The sequence below is a fragment of the Schistocerca piceifrons genome, chromosome 9, assembly GCF_021461385.2.
Source record: "Schistocerca piceifrons isolate TAMUIC-IGC-003096 chromosome 9, iqSchPice1.1, whole genome shotgun sequence".
NCBI classification, from domain to species: domain Eukaryota; kingdom Metazoa; phylum Arthropoda; class Insecta; order Orthoptera; family Acrididae; genus Schistocerca; species Schistocerca piceifrons.
Window position 1 is genome coordinate 74,522,933 of NC_060146.1, and position 13,513 is coordinate 74,536,445.

The following is a 13,513-nucleotide window of genomic DNA, read 5'->3' on the forward strand; positions in this document are numbered from 1 at the left end:
AACAGCACTTCTTCCTGCACCAATTAAAGAAATGTCTCCTACTACAAATGCAAATGTCAATGTCCCACTTTAGTTTCTTGCGTTCAGACAATAATTAGTCACCGAACGACAACTGTCCTCTTTAAGTATACCAAGCACACTTAACAAGTCACTCCCAAAAGTTTATGGATCCCACCGTTCAGTGGTCAAGACAAAACAAAAAAATCGTCCTGTCTACTAAAGACAAAATTTTTTCCACCACTCACAACATGGAAACACTAGTCTTTCATGTAAATTTTCAAAAAGATTTCGGGCTTGCAGCCGGTCGTCGTAAACTTCATTGCACGATATTTCGGCTGCACAACTGCCAGCCATCTTCAGGTGAGCCGAACGAGGACTGACGAAGACGTTCTCCGCTCCAGCTTATATAGTGCGCTGATAGTACTGCCGCGCATGCGTTGCAATTGCGGAGCAGAAGGGCCACACCACCCAGCAAATTTCTGAGATGACGGGATTCCATGCGTTATTCAATTGGTAACCACTGTCACGGTTCCTCAGATTTCCCACAATGTGTATTTCAGCTGATTCTTTCATAATGGAGTCCCAAAAAAGTTGTTGCAGTGGCCAAAATCGAAGTTTTGACGTACTCCATTGAAAGTCCATTAGAACATCAACGTTGCACTCGCCTACCGCAACCTAGTAAGTCTGCAGTTGCGCAACATTGTATGTCTAACAGTAGTAGCTCACTGAGGATGTCCTGAAAATCTTTGAGAAAAATATTCCAACTTCTATGTTGCCTATGGCAATAGTTCTTACACAACTTTCCCAGTTATTTTACCACTCTTTCACTGGGGTTACCTGCAGCATGGTATCGGGATATGAACACCGGTTTTATCCTTCTTCTCTTCAGTGTGGTTAGTCATTGTCTGGAACTATATTGTGGTCCATTGTCAGCTATGAACTTATCTACAGTTCCTACTTTTCGCAAACATTTTTTAACGATCGCTGCTGCTACTGTACTTCCCGTCGCACGTTTCAATGCGGTAAAAGTCACATACTTTGACACCAATACCACTACTACCGAAACATATCTATAACCCTGCACTGACTTAGGTAGTGGTCCAAACAAATTTGTTGCTCCGAATTCGCTCAATCTACCTGGCACTATCGGAAAAAGCGGTGCTTTGCATGAGATAGTTAGCGATTTTGCCTTCTGGCACAATTTGCAACTATCAAGCACGTTCTTGATCCTCCTCTCTATGCTAATGAAATAAACTGATTCCCTTAATTTCTTACAGCATTTCCTTGCCCCGCAATGCCCATAACTTAGGTGCGTATACCAGATCAGCTTGTTGACTATTTGGTATACACAACACCCAGTCCTGTGTGTTCCGATTTCTAAGGTAGAAAAGGACCACGTTCTGAATTGTATAGAAGCGCGCTATATTGGCATCTAAGTTCGCTCTAACTTGTCCTTCACCATTCTCCATGACGCGTCATTGTCCTGCTCTTTCGCAATATTTGTGAATACCGCTCCTATGTATTTCTCGAACGGCACGCCCTGCATATACAATATGTCATATCTGTTCTCGTTTACCTCCTCATCAAAGCATTGACCATGACCTACTGGGTTCCTCGACAACGCATCTGCCACTATATTCTTTGGCCCAGGAACACACATGACCGTAAATTGAAACTCCTGTAAATAGAGTGCCCACCTAGCGAGTCGTCTATGGTTAAGTTTGGCCGACATCAGAAACTGTAGTGACTTGTGGTCAGTATAGATTTTAGTATGTCTCCCATACAAATAGTATCTAAACTTACTAAAACGCCAATACCATTTTCCAAGCTTCAAGATCAGTTACCGTGTAATTTCTCTCAGCTTTGCTAAGCACTCGGCTCGCAGATGCAATAGGTTGTTGTTGCTCTTGCTCTTGGAACAATGTTACCCCAAGTCCACTACGGGAACTGTCCGTGGCCATACAAAAAAAACTCTTTCCCTAGGTCTGGATGCCCGAGAAGAGGTACCGATACCAGTGCCTTCTGTAACGCTTCATACTCTTCCCGCGCGACAGGGTCCCAATTCCATACCGTTTTCTTTCCAGTCAGCTGACATAGTCTGGGTGTCACTGCACCCCCAATCTTAATAAAACTCCTGTAAAAATTGATTAATCCTAAATAACCCCGTATCTGACGTTTTGTTCTTGGTACCGGAAAATCTCTGATTGCTTCGAGTTTGTCTGGATTTGGTCTTATTCCCTCTGGCGTCACAATGTGACCTAGAAACTCGATTTCTTTTCGTCCAAATTCTGACTTTCCCAAATTCACGGTTACCCCATGTCTCTCCAATGCACCGAGCAATATGCTTAACGTTCTATTGTGGTCTTCCCAGTTTCTTTCTGCTCTCAGGACGTCATCCACGTACGGTGTTACCTTATCTTTTATTTAATTAGGAATGACAGTATTTAGCGCTCTGATAAATGCCGCGGATGATACATTTAACCCAAATGGTAGCTTCCGGAATTGATACGATTTCCCGTAGCACAAGAAAGCTGTGTATTTTCTACACTCCCTATCTAACTCCACCTGCCAGAAACTCATTCTCAAATCAACTGAGCTGAGAACTCTGACCCCATGAAACCTTTGTAGCAATTCGTCAAGTGTCAGTGGCCGATCTGTCTCTGGCTCTATTATCTTATTAATCCTTCTTGCGTCCAAAACAAGTCTGATTGACCTATCCTTTTTTTCAACACAGACTAAGGGGCTGTTGTACGGACTGGATGCTGGTTCGATAATCCCTTGTTGTAGCATGCTTTCGATCTCAGCTTCTACTCTTTCTTTGTACACAACAGGTATCGGGTACACTTGGGCCCTAAACTGTTTATGAGACTTTACCTTGAATCTATACACAAAATTTCGTATTGTACCCGCATCATGTTTAAATACCTTTCTGTTCTCGTATAAAATTTTCTGCAATTCACCGTAGACCGTGTCCCTCGTAAATGCCAGATTTTCTCCTTGATCTCCTCCTCCACACATTTATGAATTTCCTCCTTCTCTTGTTAGAACCCCTTATTCTGTGCCTGTCTACCGGACTTTACCACGAGACATAATGTGCGTTATCATTAGCACACAAGCAATCGTCGATATTAATGTAATTTCCTCCGAATCTCGTTTCAACTCCATCGAACCATTTCTCATGTTAGCTACTGCTTTATATTGGTTCAAAAAATTTACGCCTAATATCGCTTCAACGGCTAGCGACAACACAATCATGAACATTGTACTAAACCTCTTCGCCTGGCACACAAAGTCTACCTGCGCTTAACCTCAGTTCCCTTTCCTGTAACTGCCCCTCTCACTGTTGTCCTTTGCAATGGCAACGTCGGCCATGGTTTTGTGAGACTACAACACTTAAAACACATCTTCCCTCAAAACACCCATTACACTGCCTGTGTCGATGACACACAGTACTATTACATTATTTATTTCCACGCTAATTGTTGGGTGGACTTCACTCTCCACATATCCTACCTCTTCTAACAGAGTCTCTCTTAGTTGTCCGTAATCGATATACCTAATATTATTTACAACATTAATAGACCTGGCGCCGGCCGCGGTGGTCTCGCGGTTCTAGGCGCTCAGTCCGGAACCGCGTGACTGCTACGGTCGCAGGTTCGAATCCTGCCTCGGGCATGGATGTGTGTGATGTCCTTAGGTTAGGTTGGTTAAAGTAGTTCTAAGTTCTAGGGGACTAATGACCACAGATGTTAAGTCCCATAGTGCTCAGAGCCAGAGCCAATAGTCCTGGCTTGTACCCCTCTACCATGTAGTCACCTTCTTGTCCCTCCGTCATTGTGAGAGTGATTGTCCTGTTGTGAACCCAATGACTGCCTATCCTCTCTTGGCCCATCATTTTTATTTTCCCTTCTTCTTCCATCTCCATCCCATCTTCTATTTTCCCGGTTTGACGGTCGATTCCCCATGAATTCTGCCCCCTAATTCCTCGCCATCTTCCATTTCCGTCATACCTCTGATTCCATGCTCTCCTGTCATTTTGTTAGTTTCTGCCGTCCCTATTCTCGACTCTGTCTGACCTATGAGTCGTGTCTCCGTTGACGATGTTGCTCTCATTACCCAGTTCCTGTAACAAGTGCTGAAATGACGCAGAATCGTCTAAGCCTCTGCCTGCTATCACTATATCTCTGCGCAATCTCACTGGCAACTTCGTTATACTGATGCTAATGAGCTCCCCAGGTTCGTATGGCACATCCAGATACCTATTTCGTCTCAGCATTTCCTGATAGCACGCCACTGGATCTCTTATACCACCTTCTTTACAATTTGGCATCATCAATATGCTTTGCTTAACCTGGTCCTGCTTAATTTTCGACCAGAATTCATTTAAAAACTTGTCACAAAATTTCTTGTTGTTACTACAGTCTTTAATAACTTTCTGCATTTTCGCCCTAGCCTCGTCCCTCAAATGGTTACACACAAACATCATTTTGAGGAGCGGTCCCCACGATAAAGGTAATGAATCTTGAAATTCAGACAGCCACAGGCAAGGATGTTGGTAGTTATCAGGATCCGGAAAACAAGTGTACGTTTGTACCGACACAAAGTGCCTCCTACATTCTTCTTCCGCATTTATGTTTTCCGACCTTGGACTATACCCAGTTGGGTTTGCCACCTGTTTTATCCGATACAACCGTTCTTCTAACTCTCTGAGTTCGTCTTTCTCTTTCTGCCTATTTTATCTTTTTGAATTTATCTCACTCTCCCTCTGCAATATACCTGCCGGTGTGTCACTTTCGCTTCTGCACGCTAATTGCAACTGTGCTAGTTCTTCCCTATGTTTCCTATTTATTTCTAATTGCGCCTCTTTAAACTGTAATAGTGATTGTATCTCCTCCTGGTCTGCATGAACCTCTCGCTGCGTACTGTCAGAGCCTGTCTCACCTCTTTTACTGATCTTTTCCACATCTGCACTAATCTTATTCATTCTGACCACTACCTCCGCAACTTCATCCCTGTGTCTATTTAGCGCCACTTCCTGCCGGGTGACCTGAGCTTCCACACTGTCTATTGCCCCTTGTTTATCTGCAAGTAAGTCCTCCACTACCTCTTTGATTCGCTTATCCGGCAACACGTCCCTACGTTCTGTAATATCACTCTCTATTGCAATTATTCGTACCTCCAAATTATTGGCTTTCTTTAACGGCGTCACATACTTGCTTCAACGCACCTAGATTCTTCTCCCCCTCATCTAACCTACTATTAGCTGCGGACAGACGCTCAGACGCTGAGTGTAGCTTCCTCATTGCCTCTTTATTTCCCTTATCCATTGCCTCCAATCTTTCCTTACTATCTTTATCCATCGCTTCCAATCTTTCCTTATTCGCTTCCAATCTTTCCTTATTCTCCCTATCTCTCTCCTTATTATCTCTATCCATCCTCTGTAAAAACAGCAATAGCACATTGACATTTGCTGCTTTCGGCGTGCTCACCTCGTTCGCCTGAGAAACCTTAGCTTCGCTAGGGGTAGCTACACTTTCACCGCATACCTTACCTAGTCTCGGCTCGCCCGCGTCGTCACGAAAAGCCCCCGCCTAACGGATCAACTAGCCGCGGTCCGCTGACCAATTCAGCCCCTTCTGAATGTTTGCCATGCTCGCTCATTAACCCAGGGTCGACACGTACTTCTTGTTCCACTATGCCGCCTGCTAAGTTCACCCCATAATCACTCTTCTCCATGGTGACTACACTTCGACTGCGATCTAGGTACTAAGGACATTACACACACAAAAATTATACAATAATCTTCCAGCCTTGGACGACGAAGCAATCAATTACATAAAAAAGATCCTCAAAACTCCAGAAAGAAATTGCAAACAAAAAATTTGACTTCTTAGCGCTATCACAGATTTCGTAAAAATCTTGACAAATCCAATAAAAAAAATCTTTATCAGCAAACCCTAACAGCACAATCCTGGCAGGGTCGAAATTATGAGAGGCACCTGTGGTGACACCGCCAGACACCACACTTGCTAGGTGGTAGCCTTTAAATCGGCCGCGGTGCATTAGTATACGTCGGACCCGCGTGTCGCCACTGTCAGTGATCGCAGACCGAGCGCCGCCACACGGCAGGTCTAGAGAGACGTGCTAGCACTCGCCCCAGTTGTACAGCCGACTTAGCCAGAGATGGATCACTGACAAATACGCTCTCATTTGCCGAGACGATAGTTAGCATAGCCTTCAGCTACGTCATTTGCTACGACCTAGCAAGGCGCCATTATCAGTTTATATTGAAATGGACATTATGTACCGTCAAGAGCGATGTACACCAATTGTGGATTAAAGTTAAGTATTATATCAACTACGTACTTTATTTGCTACTATTAATTCCCGTAACTGTTCCAGACCTCGCGCCAGTCAGCGCGTAATTAAACGCGTGCATTTCGGCCTCCTCTAGCAACACTTCAGCACCCACATGCCTTGCTCATATTGTGGCATCAAGCAGTCAGGCCTGCAAGATGAGTGGTCTGCCAAGCGAGTGGATTTATTCCTATTTCTCGAGTAACATCAATGACTGATTATGAGCTCTATTACCCACAATTAAGCTGCAAATTATTCTCCTGTTTCAAGATTACGCAACGGAAACGGATAACGCACGTCTGACTATTAGGAATTTACACAACTCTGATTGTTCACTATGCTCAGGCAATACCACATTTTCTTTCTTACCCAATGGCTTTGATCAACACGTGGCATCGCACTCCATATGAATGGCGCACACATTATAAATTTTGGATATCATGACTACACTCTATTCGAAGACCAAGGCCACCAATCTTCTTCTTTTCACTATCTTTTTTATTCCGATAAATTCTATTATGATTCAAAGATAACCTAAACACACCATTACATTTTATACTACAATTACACATGAGAAACTCCGTCCAGTGGGCATCTCTTTACATTGGTGATTCTCTATCTTATGGTCTCATAACTATCTGACGCTACAGTGCACTTCCTGGATAGGAAAGGGTGGATCTTTTGCTATACTCACACTTCCACTCTCAGACCCATCATCACGAAAATTTACTCCAGACCGAGCGGTACAAAAAGGAACATGCATAACCCACTGCCTCTGAACCTACGAGGTGTGACTAGTACTGGTGAAACAATAAAACGAATGCAATAAGGCTGAAAGTCGCGTGGCCTGTCACGTGACTCTCGCTCCGCCTACTGCTCGAGTTTCATCTGCCTCCTGCACTCAGTCTGCCCGTGGCGTCTGTTTTAAGTAGTTGACGTTTTGTCTGTGCGTCGGAAAATGTTGAATGTACAGAAAGAACAGCGTGTTAACATCAAATTTTGTTTCAAACTAGGAAAATCTGCAAGTGAAACGTTTGTAATGTTACAACAAGTGTACGGCGATGATTGTTTATCGCGAACACAAGTGTTTGAGTGGTTTAAACGATTTAAAGATGGCCGCGAAGACATCAGTGATGACACTCGCACTGGCAGACCATTGTCAGCAAAAACTGATGCAAACATTGAGAAAATCGGTAAACTTGTTCGACAAGGTCGCCGTTTAACAATCAGAGCAGTGTCTGAGTTAACAGGAGTTGACAAGGAAAGTGTTAGGCACATTCTTCATGAAAGTTTCAACATGAACAAATTGTGTTCAAAAATGTTTCCAAAGTGTCTCACAATTGAACAGAAGGAACGCCGAAGAATGATTTGTTCTGACATCCTGGAAAACATTGAAAGTGATCCCACCTTCTTAAAAAATGTTATTACTTGCGATGAATCGTGGTTTTTTTACTTACGATCCCGAAACTAAACGCCAATCGATGCATTGGAAAACTCCTGGTTCTCCACGACAAAAAAAAGCACGAATGTCAAAATCGAAATTCAAGGCAATGATGATTGTTTTTTTTTGACATCAAAGGGATTGTGCACATTGATTGGGTACCAGAGGGACAAACAGTGAATCAGCATTACTACATTAGCGTCCTGGCTACCCTACGTGAGCGAGTACGGAGAAAACGGAACGATTTGTGGAGAGAAAAGTCATGGATCCTTCACCAAGACAATGCCCCAGCTCACAGTGCGTTGTCAGTGAAGACGTTTTTGGCAAAACACAACATTCCCATCTTAGATCATCCACCCTACTCACCTGATTTGGCCCCCTGCGACTTTTTTCTTTTCCCTGAAGTCAAGTCAGCTTTGAAAGGAACTAGATTTGAGACTGTTGAAGCAGTAAAAGAAAAAGCGACGGAAGTAGTGTATGGACTTACCGAAAATGATCTGCAGCATTGCTATGAACAGTGGAAAATTCGTATGGAGCGGTGCAGAGACCGAGGAGGAGAGTACATTGAAGGAGATAACATGAAACTGTAAATAATTGTAAATAAATGTTTTTTCCAGCATCAGTCCGGTTTTTTTCTAGCCGCACCTCGTATCTTGCTGCTCTCCCATGCAAACCACACATACTTAAATTACGTGAAATACATCACACTGGCAACATAGAATACATCACAAAGAATAGTCACAACGTTAGAATCACTTCACTTTCAGCTTTCCCACTTCAGTTAGTATTAATCCCAGTTTCACTCGACACTGCCCCACTTCGTAACTTTTCTTTCCTACTACGAACTCTGGAGGCTATATTTACGTCTTCCCGTGTAATGCAAATCATGTGGCGTTGCTGGATAGACGGCTGACTCACCTTGCTTCTCTCTCAGAGTATTAGAGTTTGAATCTAGCGTCACACGGAAACATAACACGCAAAGGTAATGTTAAGATCATATTCGTCACACAAGCAAATCCTCAACTGATACCTTGGACGAGTACTTCTCTTTATCCTTTGTCTCATACACAGATTGAGACTCACATAGTACTCACCACGTGGAAGTGCTCGTCTCTAATTTCAAGTCCTGCACACGCCATTTTTTAAATATTTCCAACTTATAGTACCCACGCCCGTAATTCAGCTTAACTTTAGCACTCGGAAGGATTTCAACTTAGTACTAGCACTCGCAAGTATTTCAACTTAGTACTAGCAAGTATTTCAACTTACTGCTACACGTGGTTTCACTGTGACCGTCGGTCACTTCCGAAGATTACTACGATCCCCTTAATATTTACCTGCCTGACATTTAATTCTCCCCCCAAAAGTTCCTGAAATAGAGAAATAATTATTCCAAACTACTCTTAAGTGTTTCACATGTATGCCATGCTCTCCTGTCTTTTGTCTTTACGGAGCACACCTATGACAGGTCTTACCAACACAAGGTCCAGCGCCAGAGTGCTGAAACTTGGCCGTTTTTCAGGTCATTTCGCACCTCCGCCGAGGTGGGGGAGCACCATACTACCGTATTGGTCAGCCACATTTCAGGCGCTCATAGTTCAGGTAAAATTCATCTCTTTGGTTCCACCAAGGGTGACCAAGGGACCATCTCAAGGATGATCATATATTGCACAGTTACTATGTGCGGTTAGCAGACGACCATACATTCATTCATTTCAAAGATCTCACAAAATTAGATGTAGGCATTTATTTTGTGGGAGTGCACACGTGATCAATTAAGTAAATAAATTGTCCTTCTTTCCTACACTGGTATCCGGCTTCGGTGTATTAAGTGAAATTGAGTTATTATTACAAAAAAATATGTTGTTCTGACAAGAATAACGAAGAATGTTGTACTTATTTTCAATGTCGGGCGGTACTGTACACTTTCAAGTTTTCAGAATGTAATATGTTTTACGCTTTATGTACACTATTCGCAGACAATATGATGGTAACTCTGTTTACCGAAACCGGTCATCGTAAATAAAGATTTTACAAATGTGGTTCTGCCTGAGAAGTTGTCTTTCTTTACGCTGAATATTTACGGATCAGCATAAACAAGTTTAAACATAGGATATTCCGGTTTGTCAACGTGCTGCGCCATGTCGTTCTAACATACTGTGATACTGTGGTGAGGCAGATGTCAGTATGTACTACGGCTACTGAAAAGGAAGTTGTGGAAAAAAACTCCATGCTTATACAGGCTGCGTGGCATTATTATACTAAGCGTATTGTGGGGAAGTAGTTCTCTTTGTATCATGGAAGATACAGACATTCATAATTGCTGCTAGTCCGGTTATGTAGTATTGATCAATTATTCTGTTAATTATCTTGTAACGGCAGTTTCTAGTGAAATCATTCTCGCAGCTACGTTCGTGAATCTTGCCTTATTTATAAAAGCCAATATGTTGATTAAACTTTTAATTGTAAACAATTAAATTGATTCTTCTGATGTTATGGTCGTTCCTACGTTGCATTAAGCCACATGTATACGAGATGTTAAACTCACAACATCAAGTATGTTGTGGTCTTGTGTTATAACTGATTAACATCTGGTGACGTTTCTGTCAATTATATGTGAACAGGGAATGAACTGTTCATTTGCAACCTTCTTGGTAAATCATTACCGCCTATTGAACGACGTGCCAGGTGGGTCGTGACACCTATGGACTGTATGAACAAGAAATTCATCTTCTGGATCCCATCCTCTGAAATGAAACAGTCTGCCGATCTCTATCAGCTCCTGTCACCTCCGTGGGCGTATGATTTACTTTTCGCAAATCAGTGACAAGCAGGCTGTGTCAACTGTTCTCATGTCCGCGAACAGTGGATTAATAGAAGAAATGGAAAAGCGACAGCTTACTTTAAACAAAGGAAGAAAACATTTTCTTACCTATATCACAATTCTATTTTTTATGTCAGTGAAATAAGGCTATTTATTAATTTATGTAACTGATGTAATGTAGTATGCATTATGTGGATTCTAAGACAAAAAAAGTTAAAAGTACATTATTTGCGAAAAACTATGAATATGATGGAATGGACTTGCTTTAAATAGCGACTTGTTGAATGGCGTTGTCAAATCATGAAAAACCCTACCACCGACTTTTAATGGGGCTGTATTATAAAATATTTACCTGTATACCCACGTTTTCCCAGTCTCAGACATGTAGTAAATACACAGAAGTTCATCAGCTGTATTTAGTTCTTTGTTTGTTTTAAAACGGACAAATGCTGTTCTCTCAGTGCCGTCTCTTACTCTCTTGTTTCCTAGTATTCATCCTGAACGGATGGACTAAAGTAGGTATCGTGTAATAATACACTGACTGAGTTAAATAATGTTATTATGAATATTTACTTTAATCATTTATTATTATATAATCTATTTCTTGTTCTCGTCTGATTTTATTCAATGCCTTTTGGAAAAGGTTCGTTGTCGGTCGTCTCAATACGATGATGCAACGGATCGGCCACCATTTTCACTTATTGCACGTCCCAAAAGCTAACCTATTTTCTTTCGGTAGCCAAACTACGAAGTCCGATGTCATTTTTTGAACGTCTTTATATCTTAAGGTCATTTCTGATGCAAAAACTTTTAGTTATCTTTCCACTGTCATGCATCATCGTGATAGGTTGGTTGGTTAATAACGGGGAGGGGACCAAACAAAAAGGTCAATGCTCCCATCGGATGAGTGAAGGATGGGGAAGGAAATCGGCAGTGTCCTCTCTGAGAAACCGTCCCAAAATTTGCCCAAAGTGATTTCGGGAAGTAACGGAAAGCCTAAATCAGTAAGGCCGGACGCGGGTTTGAACCGTTGTCCTCCCAAATGCGAGTCCAGAGTGCTAACCACTGCGCCACCCCGCTGATCATCGTGTTGAAGACCGGCCGACAACACAAACGATTTTAATACCTCCTCTCATCAATATAAATACGCTTTCTTTCTTTTACTTTTCTTACTCTTTACACTCAAAAAAATTAACATTCAGAGGAGGGGCATTTATACGGGATGAGTCACTAACTATTGCCACCTAGAATAATCCGAAAGTATGATAGTACCTGAAAAGTTTGAGGGACAAATGTTGCATGGGATAACGGGGCCACAATATGACGTTGATGTTTTGTTGACAGAGATGTGAAGGTCAACTTTGTTTTTTAAATGGGATGCTATAGTTTGGTACTTATTTTCTGATAGCGGCTATCGAGACATCCAATGATGTGTAACAATAAGGGCTTTGAAGATCAACGAAGGTCGCAAAGTGACATGTACGTCCATTTACAGAAGGTGTTCGAAGTGATAACCTTTGGTATCAAGGCAGTGCTGCAATCTTCTTATCATGGCTGGAATGGTGTTCCTTATCACTTCGGCACTTATCGAGGCACATTCTCTGACAATTATCTATCGTACATCGCGCACGTAGTAAATATTCGCCGAATACGGCGTATCCATCTAACGTGCCATTGACATGATGACATGTAAACACCATTCGACGGTTTCGCAATGCAACACTAATGGGAACGGTAAGACTAGACTCGTAGAATCAAGCGAATGCGAATGATCCATTCCTTAGAAGAATAAGTCGATATGTTTCTCATTTACAGAGAATGCCAACGAAATTCAGTGAGAGCTAGAGACTTATAGACTGAAAGATATCCTCAACATACTCACCCTACACGCCATACATTTATATATGTGTATGATTAATTGAGAACAACTGGACCTTTAACGCATCGGAAACATACCCGGCAAAGGAAAGTTACTAACGACGAAACGGAAATTGGTACTCTTGCCACTGTGGTTCGAGATCCTCGTGTCAATTCGCGTCAAATCGCAAGGGAATCTGGCATAAGCCAGAGTAGTGTTGTTCGTGTTTGGCATCGCCATAAATATCGTCCTTACCGTATCACTCTCCACCATCTGGTATGAACTGTTAGCGTCACATTGAATTCTGCCGATGGGCTCAACTTCAGATTCAGAGGGATGACACATTTATTAATCTGATTTTATTTACTGACGAGGCTATACACGAACCATGAAAATTTGAACTTGCATAACATGCATTGTTGGGCAACTGAAGATCCATGTTGGCTGCGGCAAGTTGCACACCAAAAGCCGTGTTTGGTGAATGTATGGTGTGGGATTCTGCAGGACAGAATTATAGGCCCATGTTCCATCGACGGAAATCTTAATGGTGGGAAGTACACCACATTCCTACAAGAACCATTACGTCTGTTACTGGAAGAAATACCTTTAGGAGCAAGGAACAGAATGTGGTATCAACACGATGAGTGTCCGGCACATTTTTGGCTGATGGCTAGAAATGAGTTTCAGAGACAATTCACGAATCTTTGGATTGTACGTGAGGAGATGTGTCGTGGCCGGATCATCGCCAGACTTGATGCCTCTGGATTTTTTTCTTGTGGGGATTCGTAAAATACACTGTTTACAAAGACGTTGCCACTACATCTGAAGAACTGCGAGAGAGAAATGTCAGAGCGTGTGCTTCGATAATTGCCGCAGTGATAAGGAATACCACTCGATCAGTGACAATAAGATTGCAGCACTGCATTGATACCAATGGTCATCACTTCGAACACCTTCTGCAAATGGATGTTCATGCCACGTTTTAGACCTTCGTTGACCTTCAAAGACCTCACTTGGATTCGTCTCGATAGTC